The sequence below is a fragment of the Lytechinus variegatus genome, chromosome 3, assembly GCF_018143015.1.
Source record: "Lytechinus variegatus isolate NC3 chromosome 3, Lvar_3.0, whole genome shotgun sequence".
Lineage (NCBI taxonomy): Eukaryota > Metazoa > Echinodermata > Echinoidea > Temnopleuroida > Toxopneustidae > Lytechinus > Lytechinus variegatus.
The window spans coordinates 14,860,495-14,872,658 of NC_054742.1; positions in this window are offsets into that span (position 1 = coordinate 14,860,495).

A 12,164-nucleotide genomic window follows, 5' to 3' on the forward strand; every position below is an offset into this window, starting at 1 on the left:
GTGGATTTGTGAGATACGTCTGCTCTTCATGAATTCCTAAAATTAGTCCTTTAAATGTCCCCTTTTCTGATCTGAAAAAAAAAATCAGCTAACGCTTCGCACTCGCATCATTTAGTTAGTGAAATACGTATGGACGTAGTAATTTCCTATATACAAGCCTTATAATGCCGCTATTCGGGTCTGAATTTACTAAATTTTCAGCTCGCGCTTCGCGCTCTTAATATTTTATTCGTGAGATGCGTATGATAATGATGATTTCAATTACTACAAAAAGTGCTTCATGTGTTTAAATGTAATTCTAGCAAATCAGCAAGAGCTTGGCACTCGCATTAGATGGCTATGGTGAGATATACGTATATACTCTTAAAGATTCCTTAAAATAGTCCTTAAAGTATCCATGATTGTTTGGTTAGTGAAATACGTATGGTCTTCGTGAGTTCCTAAAAACAAGCGTTAAATTCCCCTTTTCTGATCTGAATTTCCAAAATTTTCAGCTCGCGCTTCACGCTCGCAATATTTGATTAGTGAGATGCGTATTTGTTAATCATGGGGAGCGTTTCATGAAAGGACTTGTCGGACGTTTTATCTGACAAATCCTGTTTTATCCGACAGTTGCCATCGTAACAGTGACTCTAAGCCAATCAGAATGAAGGAAAGCTGTCAGATCTGACATCTTGTCGGACAAAATTGTAAATGATACGCTCCCCTGATTTCAATGACTAAATGTTTTATGTGTTTAAAGATGTAATTCTAACAAACTCAGCAAGCGCTTGGCACTCGCATTAGATGACTATGGTCAGATATGTATACTCTTAATGGATTCCTGAAATATAGTCCTTAAAATGTCCCTTTTTGGGGTCAATATATATACAAGAATTTCAGCTCGCTTTGCGCTCGCATTGTTTGTTAAGCGATACAGGTACATATCATGATTATAAGAATTTGCTTACAATGTCTTTTTTAAGGTCTGAATATAACACATTTCATCTGGAAAATAAAAAAAAACGGGAAAAGAGAAAAGGAGAGGAGGTGAAAGGAAAAGAGGAAAGGGGAAAAGGGAAAAAGAGAGGAAAAATAAGAAAGGGAAAGGAAGAAAGAAAGAAAAAAAGAAAGAAAGAACATAAATAGGGAAATGGAAGGAAAGTGCGAAAAGGAAGGAAGGAAAGAAGAACATTTTAGGAAGTACAAAATATCCTGAAACACTAATACATTTGCATGATTGACAAGAGAGGGACATAAAATAAAAAGATATGACTCAATGGGACGGCCAAGAATTAGTCTGCTATATGCAGCCTCTGAATGGCTCGTATGGTGGGATCTCAACGCGCTGCGCGCGCTGACGCTGATTTGCGAAGCAAACCAGTCTGAAAGGGCGAGCGAGGCGAGCAGCCACAGTGGACCTAGTCTGCTATGCAGACTCGTTGAATCAGCTGTGGTACACGCACTGCAGATGTGGGTCTACATTTGTAGAATAGGCAAGAATGGCAAGAAAATGGGAGAAAGTGTCCAAAAGAAACGGGAAATGAAGGAAGAGCCAAAAGCTAAATATTGGAAAAATCAGAATATGAAGAAAAGGGACAGGAAAAAAAGAGAACTTAAAGACCCTGACCGGTGTAAAAACAATCATATATTAAAAGAAAGGCAATGATTCATACAATACAAATATACCAAAAATATTCTATACATCTCCTTCCATTTTTTGAAATATTAGATAAAAATCAAAGAAACTGCTCCTCCAAAGTACGCTTCGATTGAGCACACCACGTCGCCTGGAAATGATGACGTCATGTTGTGTCTGGAGGGTTGCGATTCCATAGGTTTGTGTACAAAAGCATTGGGTATTTTCTTCCATTTTTATATTATCAATCCATTTTTTTTTTCGTTTTCAGATGAAAATGGCACTCACAATTATTCATTGTTGAAATTGATGGAAACCTACAACTATTCACTGCCTTTTTTGTGACTTCTTTGTTTGGCTCTTATTGGGCCTAAATTGCTATGTCAGGAAAAGTTGTGATACATAATCTGAATGCAAATAGATTTGAAATCTACGCCAAATAAGCAGGAAATAAAATATGGCAAAAACTAGTTCAAAACTGTAGATTTCATAATTTAAGTATGTAGGAAAAAATATACGTGATATCACTCTGTGATGGAAGTGAAGAAAATGAAATGCGTAATCTGGAAAGCAAAAAAATAACCCAGTTTTTCTGTGTACAAACCTATGGAATCGCGACGCTTCTTACACAACGTGACGTCACGCGGTCTCGAGGCATTTGAAAAGCACAATAAAGCCTATTTTCTAAGCCGCGTTCGAAGCCCGATAATTGGAATATTCTTAAGCAAAATACTCAGCTGAAAATGAATAAAGCTCACAATGCTGTATTTAGTAGCTTATAAGCTTTCGATTGGTATATAATTTGTCAATTTCATTTTTGGGTCCGGTCTGGGTCTTTAAAGACACGGGCTGCGGATGATTGAAAAAATTAAAGAACGAGGAGAAAGGTGGAAGGCGTCTATTATAAGCTTGCCAAATTTCATGCAATAATGATCACAATCAGGGTAAGAAAATCTTCCTATAATATGTCTTTAACTTAAAAGAAAAGCTTTATACGCTGGCTAGATTTACCGTAAAAAGCCTCTTAATATTTAGTTTGGCTAAATTACCAAAGCTACTATCACATAATTAGATTTTAATTTCTAAATCATTTAGAAGGCCAAAATTTTCTGGCTCGCTTCGCTCGTTGGCGAATTTTACAAAATTTTCCACATTTGCTATTGTGCTGCCTCAAAATATTTTGTTTTATACCTGCATTGAATTTATTATGTGTGTACCCGCGATTTGATAAAGAAGTGGCCATGTGCAATTTGTAAAAATATCACGAGGTTCCGGGGGCTCTGCCCCAGACCAGTGGCGGCACGAAGAGGCACGGGGGCATATGACCCCAGTGAGTCCCCCCCCACTTGCTCTCCCCCTGGAAATTTTGAGAAATGTATAGTTTATGCTGTTATAAGCATCCTGCTAAAGCTGCAAAGTGCTTCAAAAGATTTTTCGGTCTTTAAATTTTGAAAATTTTCTCTTTCATTCACTGTTGGCTCCTAACAATTTTTGTCACTAACATAAATCTTTCAGGTCATTGAATACAATTCAAAATGTCGCTCGCGCGTAGTAATTGTTGACTGAGATAAGCAAAGTACCTGTTCACATTGGGCTTAAGAATCCAATGATCAAGTCAATATGCTTATAGTGATTAGAATTTTCATTATTCGTTTTAGTGAAATACATATCATGTGTATTCATAATTTTCATAAATAAAAGTTTTCATTTATTGTGTAATAAGATAGCTGCCATGTTCATGATTACAAAAAAAAATTGCTTAAAACGTCAATTTATCATCTCAGGATATCAAACAAATTTAGCTCGCGCTTCGCGCTCGCATTATTTATTTGAAGAGATATCATCCTCGTGACCAAATGCAAACAGCTAGTCCTTGAAAGGTCCCTTTTCAAGTCAGTAGGGTCTACATTGAAAAAAAATTAGCTGGCGCTTCTCGCTCGATTCAAGTTGTAAGATCGGCAAAATATCTGTCTGTTGCCCCCCCCCAAAAAAAAAATGTCCTTTTGCCTCCCCCTATGTTAAAAATCTTGGTGCCATCTTGCCCGGGACGTACCCGATCCGAATAGCACTGGCCCCCAAAAGTTCTACAACCAAGAACAAAAACTAAAATATATAAGGAAAGGAAATGAAAAGAAAGGAAAGGAAGATGGAATGGAAGATGTTATTTTCTGAATAACATGTCAAAATCAATCTCAATGTTAGATTCTCATAAAAGGTGATTTTTTTTCACTCGCTCGGGACTTATATTGAGCAACTTTCTGCCGCACGCGTCATGCTTTGCCCCCTCTTTTTTGTACTTATCATGCATTGAGCTAAAGCTCGGGCACAATCATAATAAATCCTATTCATACCATATGACCGGGAATTTCTTGGCTCTTGCCCCCTGGCCACCGATCCCTGTTACGCCCCTGTGTTCTGGATATGCTTATCGTTGAGTGGGAGCTAAACGACACAAACGGGGAGAAAATGTATTATATCACCATTAAATCTGATCTAAATTAATTATGAAGTGGCATTGCTTCCTCATTGAATGTGCTCTTTCTGAATTCATAATGAAATAGATCGATTTCGTTTTGGTATATTAGCCAAATTTGAAAAAAATGTCACCTGTGACGTCGACAGGTCTTCGGTAGGGGGGTGGTTCCATACCGGCCTATACGTAGGCCTATGATATATACGCTATACATGGATACTCAAAATCAAGTAAAAACTCCGTAAACAATGAATTCTTCATTTGATTTTGAGTATTTTTATTTCACTGAATCCGAGCAGAGCACTTTTCTCTTAATGTTATCTATATATATGTGTGAAGTTATACATGTACAACAGCTTTGGCAACTCCTTTATTTAAATATTGTGTGAAAGAAATGGATGAAGAGAAAAATGGTAGGCGTAGCTTGAATCAAGGTTCACCAGAGCTAGCTACCCTTTGGCAAAATTTGTGATGCCGAAAAAATGTCTCTGCCGGGAATCGAACCCGAACCCAGCTTTGAACGCCGGTGCCTTAACCACTAGACCTGAGACGGGTTAGTGGCATGGCGGTTTGTCATTGTTCAAAACACACCTTCAACCGACAAAGGAATTTATAATTGGTATGGTTTCGAAAATCTGTCTATCTGACGGTCAATCGGATCGGGGTCGCCCTAGCCACTAACCTGTTTGGTAATCATGAACAGGATGGGCATCTAACTAATCAATGCGAGCGCGAGCTAAAAAAAATGATATTCTGACCCCAAATCTGGACATTCTTAGCACGTTTGTGTGATCATACATGAACAAGATGAGTGCGAATCTATCTAAAAAAAAAAGGAAAAGGAAGAAAATTGACTGTCGCACGAGCGAAATTCGTGCGCAGTTAAAACGCGAGCTGAAAATTTCTGAAATTTCGACCCAAAGTTGGACATTCTTCGCACTTTTCTAACGATGAACAAGATCGTCACCTAACTAAATTATTGATGCGATCAAAGAGCGATTGAATTTTTTTTTTATATTCTGACCTAAAATTCGACCTTTCTAAACATTGGGTAATCATGAAGTACGAAGCCCCCGTGTGAAACATGAAATTGGCTCCCCAATATTCGAATATGAATTTGGCGCCCGGCTCCTTAAGTTGAACATCAGTTTGGCGCCCCTAGCTTGTTTCATGTCAGTTTAGCGCCCCCGGTCAAACATCGAATTCTGGTTGGTGTGTCATATAGAAATGCATGGAAAATGACCAACATCTTGTGTTGAAACCCCCTTTATTTATTAATTTTTTTATTTATTAATTTTTTTTTTTGGGGGGGGGGCTCGCTCGAGCTTCGCGTTCGCATTGCTTGTTTGATGAGATAGGTCTAAATATGAGATTCTTCCTCAAAAGGCTATATGGAGCTTAAAATATCAAGTTTTGAGGTCAATATACAAAACATATTTCAGCTCCGACATCTAGCTTTCATTTTTTTTGTTTGATTTATGAATTTATTTTCAAAAAGTGCTCTGTGAATGTCCGTTTAATTGTCTCAGTATCAACATTTTCAGCTCGCGCCGCGCGCTCGCGCTATTTGATTCGTCGGGTCTTCTCAGATTTTTCAGATTTCAGATTTTGATTTATTTCCAACAGAAATAACAAATATTGATACAAATCATTTTCATAGATTATAAAAAAATATTTGCAATACATTAATAATAATCATGATAACTAACATATAAAGAATAATACAAAATATTTTATAGACAAATAATATATAGTTTGGATAAAAGAAAAGTATGTGTGGAAATGGGGGATTCACTAAAAAGCATAGCTTGTATAATGTGAACCCCCTAAAGGAAGAGAATAGAGGAGAGAGGGAGAGAGAAATACGCACTGGTTGCTATTTGCCTACGGAGATTTACTGAATAGATTAAAAAGAACAGGATAACTCACAGCACAAGACAAAACGAAAAATAATAGAATAAAATGAAAAAAAAACAGGACGACAAAAGGAGAAATAAACGTAAAATAGAATCAGGACAAATTTCGACCGAAAAGAGAGGATAAAACAAAATGATAAAGACTAACAAAAATAACTTGAAGTCTGAGAGGAGATGATAACGAGCAGGAATTAGTAATGAAGACCTCGGTAGGATTTAAGTAAGACGTTTTTAAGTTTTCTTTTAAAAGAATGTATGGAAGGGCTGTTTTTTATGTTATTGTCGAGGGAATTCCAAAATCTAGGGCCATCGAACATAAATGTACTCTTTGCCAATAAAGTCCTAAAACGGGGTAAATGAAATTCGTTAGATTGCCTAGTTATAGGGTAATTATGAAAAGACCGATTAAGAGGAAACATAGAATCAAATACAGGTGAAAGTGTGTTTTTGTCAAAGTTAAACATAAATTGTCCTAAATGAAATAAATATAGGTCGCTTATCTTCAGCAATTTGCTATCAAAAAATAGTGGGTCAGTGTGTGAACGAAAAGCTGAATTATGAATAACACGAAGGGACTTCTTTTGCAGTAATAACAGTCTATCTAAAATGGTTTGATGGGTGCTGCCCCAGGCAAGTATCCCATAATTCAAGTAAGGCAAGATCAGGGAAGAATATAGCATTAAAAGTGATGACGACGAAAAATGATATTTCAGTTTATTGAAATATCTTCGTGAACTATTCCATTAAGTTTTCAAAATATCCCTTTTCAGGTTTGATTGTCAAAACCTATCAGCCAGCGCTGCGAGCTCACATTTTGATTGGTGAGTAATTTATACCTCAATAATTTCCTCTATGATAATAAGCAATTCTATAACAAACTACTTACAATCCCCTTTTCATGACATCGCGATTTGCGCTCTCATGAATTTGTTAAAAATGCATCCTATTCATAATTACAAAAGTGCTCTATACAATGTCCAGTTTTCAGGAAAGCCCATGCTAGGTATAAATCTTACAGACACGCACGCATGTGGATGGAGATACACAGCTTGTTCTTTAATTAAAACATGTTTCAGACTAAAATTTTCTGCTCACGCTTCGCGCTCACAATATTGATTTTGGATACCCAATTACCATTCTTTTTATGATTTAAAAAACATGAAGAGTGACCCGTTTTTAGGTCCAAATCTCTTTTTTCCCCGCTCACGCTTCTCGCTCGCATTATTTAGTTATATGCCTATCCTACCCATGATTATAAAATATATATTAGAATTTCATTTTTTTAGGTTGGAATGTCAAAATTCTTCGCGCTCGCTTTGTTTGGTTATTGAATATGATCGCTTTATGGCTAACTACAAACAGTCCTCAAAAAGCCACTTTTCGATCAGTTATACGTATTTTGTTCAGGATCACAAACATTGCCCAGAATGTTCGATTTTCAGGACAAGATACATGAAATTAAAAAAAAATAGCTCGGCACTATTAGATATGGCTTATGAGATTACTTATCAGAAAAAAGCAAAGAAATGACTGTCACAAAGAAACAAAACGAAAATTACCTTTCAGTGGCCGATGGATGGAAGTATGGGTGATTTTTTTCGGCCCCCCCCCCTTTTTTTGGCCAAAGCTGGATCTGGCCGTCCCTGAATTTAGGCCTACTTCAGCACCCCATTCAAAAATAAATCGTTCCCAGGGCCCTATACAGTGCGTATTAAAAAAAACGGGACAGATTTGAAAAGTCTATAAAATTTTTGTTTCATATTATGATCTCTATATTTTGGTGTCGATACGTGCTCTGGAGTCTTATTCTTCAAATGCCATTAAAATGATTTAGTTTCGTTCATGCTTGAGCGAACACGGAATGTTTTTGTCTGGGGTAAAAAAGGAGGCTTGCGCCAAAATGGCATGAAATGATAAATATGGTGTTCGGACTTCTTGCTAATCAGCAGACTTCCTCTTAAACTTTTCATTATCTTTGCCATAATTTTCGAATTCTGCGGTCAAAATTCATTTCAAAATCTACTTATTTGCTTGAAATAGTTCCGTTGTTCCTTTTTAATCTGTTCTCTTTTAGCTTTGAATATTCCTTCTTTAGGCAAGAACATTTTTTTTTAAACCAAAGTATGGGAGAGCGTGTTTTTTCCAAATCCTTTCATTATGTGCTACAAAGGTTATGGCCCGGGGTTATGGTGCCTTTGAACAGTGGCATACTGAGGATGGGGGCTCGGGGTGCTCCTCCCCAATAAAAAATATTACCAAGGAAAAAAGGGGGAAGGCAAATAACAGAAAACATAGAAAGTGAAGTATGATATCATTTTATGAATATTATGTCAAAATCACAAGATTGGATATTTTGATAAAAAGTGGAAATTTTTGCTTGCTCGCTTCGCTACTTTTTAATACATTTTACCCGATCTGCTTTATCTTGCTCCTTCAAAATTGACTCAATGCACCATTGCCATTAAAAGACATGAATCCTTTCCTGTTTGTCATGTCAAGTACATAATTAAACTTGATGAAGGATTCAATACCGTAACCCATTGAAAATAGGATTCATGTCTTTTATAGGTACCATAGCATAATTTGTTTCACCAAATAATTATTAAAGGTACCATAACATATTTTGTTTCACATAATAAAAGGATTTGAATAATTACAAATTTTCCCAATTAATGAAAATCTTTTACTTGGGTTGACAAAAGTCTCTTCTTTTCTTACTTATGTAGGAAAATTCAAGGGTAAAAGAAGTTTAAATGAAAAACAATATAATTCAGGTAAATAAATAAATTTGTAAATGAAATTTGACAGCATAATTCGAAAATTATGGCAAAGATAATGAAAAGATTAAGAGGAAATCTGCTGATTAGCCAAAAGTCTAATCAGCAAATTTCTCCTTTCTGCCATTCTGGCGCAAGCCTCTTTTTGAACCCCCGACAAAAACGTCCCGTGTTCGCTCAAGCATGAACAAAATTTCTTTTTTTGAATGGCTTATCAAAGATAAGATCTTAGAGCATCAATTAACATCAAAATATAGATATAATGATTTGAAACACATTTTTGTAGACTTCAAAACTGTCCCGTTTTTTTGATACGCACTGTATAGCCTAGTCTGTATATAAAATTTGTCCTAAATCTAAACAAGGGGAACGCCTCTGGCAGTCTCGCCTGCACTACGCAATTCGATATAGCAGCAGTGCTTCCTTTGAAAAAACAGCTAATAAATAATTATTCAAAGAAGAAAACATTAATCAGATAATGAAATATTATGTCCATTGACCCAAAATGACCTTTGACCACGATCATGTGACATAAGGATATTGTGCCAAAACTATCATTCATACCCTTATGTCGATGTTTAATGAGCAAGTGCCATAAACTTCCTAAGTTATGATGTCAATTCAACAAATACTCCCAAAACGGCCAGAGTCCATTGACCTTTAAATGACCTTTGACCTTGGCCATGTTCCAGAAACACACACAGGATATTCAGGGATAAATTGCTGCTCTTATGTCCAAGTTTCATGAACTAAATCCATAGACTTTTAAAGTTATGATGACAATTCTAAAATACCCCCAACATGGCCATAGTTTGTTGACCCTAAGTTACCTTTGACCTTAATCATGTGACGTGAAACTCAGGCAGAATATTCAGTGATACACTATTACCCTTATGTCTAAGTTTTATGAACTAGGTCCACATACTTTTGAAGTTATGAAAACGTTTCAAAAACTTAACCTTTGGTAAGATTTCGATTTTGATCCCCCCAACATCGTCTAAGTTCATTGACCCGTCCCTAAATGACCTTTGACCTTGGTCATGTGACCTGAATCCCAGGCAGGATGTTCAGTGATACTTGATTACCCTTATATCCAAGTTTCATGATCGATAAGCATTTTTTTTTTGAAGCCTTTAATTTTCGAAATAGGTTCTACATACGGACTAGACCTATAGCATTAAACTAAGGCTGCCAAGCTCATTGGTTTAACGAAAGTTCTAACTAAACTATTTAGCTATAACCATGATGGCATTATTCGGCTGCAGGCATTAGACAGGACTGGTCCAGATATGAGAAAAATTAATGCCTTAGCCTAAGCTAGCCATTACCTAGCCTAATATTTTGTCTTGTCATTATAATGGAAATTTAAGAATTGGCTCTAGATGTAGCAAGGGCAGATCCAGCTTTCACCAATAAGGGGGGGGGGGGGGCGAATAAAAATTTCAGCCACAATTACCCTGGTCGGCAGTTCGAAGTTGATTTTTGTTTGTTTCTTTGAAGGGGTAGTCCTAATAGTCACTTCTAAGCTCTATACTCTCATAAATCAACATAATAATCTCACGATGAACCCTATTTGAATAGTACGTACGAGCACGAAGCGCAAGCATTTTTTTTCGACCTAGAATCTGGGCATTCTAAATACCCTTTATCTTGAAAATCTATGAAGTTGAAATATTTTATATTCCATCTGAAAAAGGGTCAATTTAAGATCTGTATTTGTAGCACTTTGAAGGAAAAATGTGAGGTGGATTATGGATCACAGTTAAAAAAGAGCTGATATGTTTCATTATTTTTAGTTTTGACACAGGACCGGGATATTTTATTAATATTATGTCTTCAGATGAAAATGATGACTATCTTCCTATTACATTTCCTAAGCGCAAAATGAAACTTGTCGCCAAATGGATAATTTTATTATTAAATTAATATCTAATTTATTAATATAATGAACCTAATGAGAGCGCGAAATCTGTTAATATTATGGCCTGAAAACTGGGCATGTAAAGCACTTTTGTAATTATGAGTTAGGTGCATGAGTTAGTATATTGTAGCCGAACCAACTTTCTATCCTGACGAGCTCGTTCCGGCTGCAATATACAACCAGTTGGTGTAAAGTCCGTCTTCTTCACTTCTGACTCTTTGCTCCTTCTCAGTAACTTAGATTATATCTCATGGATTTCAACAGCTCTGTCATTCCGTATCTCCACTATCTCAGTCATTCCAGTAATCAGTATCTCCGTAAATTCAGTATTTTGATATCTCAGTAATTTCAGTATTTTCAGTAAATTCCGTATTTTCAGTATCTCGGTAAATTCTGTAGTTTCCGTATCTTGGTTAAGTCGGTACTTTCCGTATTTCGGTAAAGCCAGTATTTTCCGTACTCCCACTTTTTCCTTTCAGTACTTCTGCTCTTCCGACCATGCATTCTGTAGCTCCGTACTCAAAATAACGACAGGCAAGAAGCAAGGTTTTTCAGTTCTTATAACTTTACTTAAGATATCATATCATGCTCTTCCTGCCTGTCACAGCAGGTTGCAATAAAAATTGAACAGAGTTTCGTTCTGGAACCTATACTGCCAAGCATATTGCATGGCTCATAATCGATCATAGAACTGGTGCCGTGGTCGAGTGGTCTAAGGCGCCTGGCTATACATGGAAAGTCCGGAGTTCGTTCGATCCCCGGACGCGGCACCTATGCCTGAGAGCAAGGCATTTAATCTACAATGCTCTTTTACATGTTTTATCCTGCTTTCAAATAAATGGAATTGCTATATTGGTAACTAGGTGTGCACTTCATTGCTCACCAATGCTCACCAATTCATTGGATGGAGATTGTCAGCCAGTAAAATTTAATCATCTTTTAAAAATAGTTAAAGTCATGAAATAAATCTTTTCAACAACAGCTATGGTAATTGACACTACTATTTTTACCTGAACAGTGAAAAACAATTAAAGATACATATCTTACATAAACATACAGTTATAAACATCGTTATTTCTTAGCAAATAGTGCTTCAATACATTTTAAAGATAATCAGTACATAATCGATTACAAACGATTACTGAATTTCCCTTTTGCAACTATATACATGGATTAAAAATTATTCTACGCTCTTCACCGCTCCAAAACCATGACGAACATTAAAAAATCGTTTCATTTCGTTACATGTTTTCAAAAGTCAATGCAAGCGCAAATCGCGAGCCGAAATTTTAATATGTTGATAAACTGTCTTGAAATGGGATTTTAATTGTTATAGAATACATAACCCACCAATCAAAATGCGAGTGTGCAGCGCTAGTGGATACGTTTTGGCAATCTGACCTGAATTTTGAGAACTTTTGGAAAACAAGAAAATAATTAATAGGTACCTGACCAACAA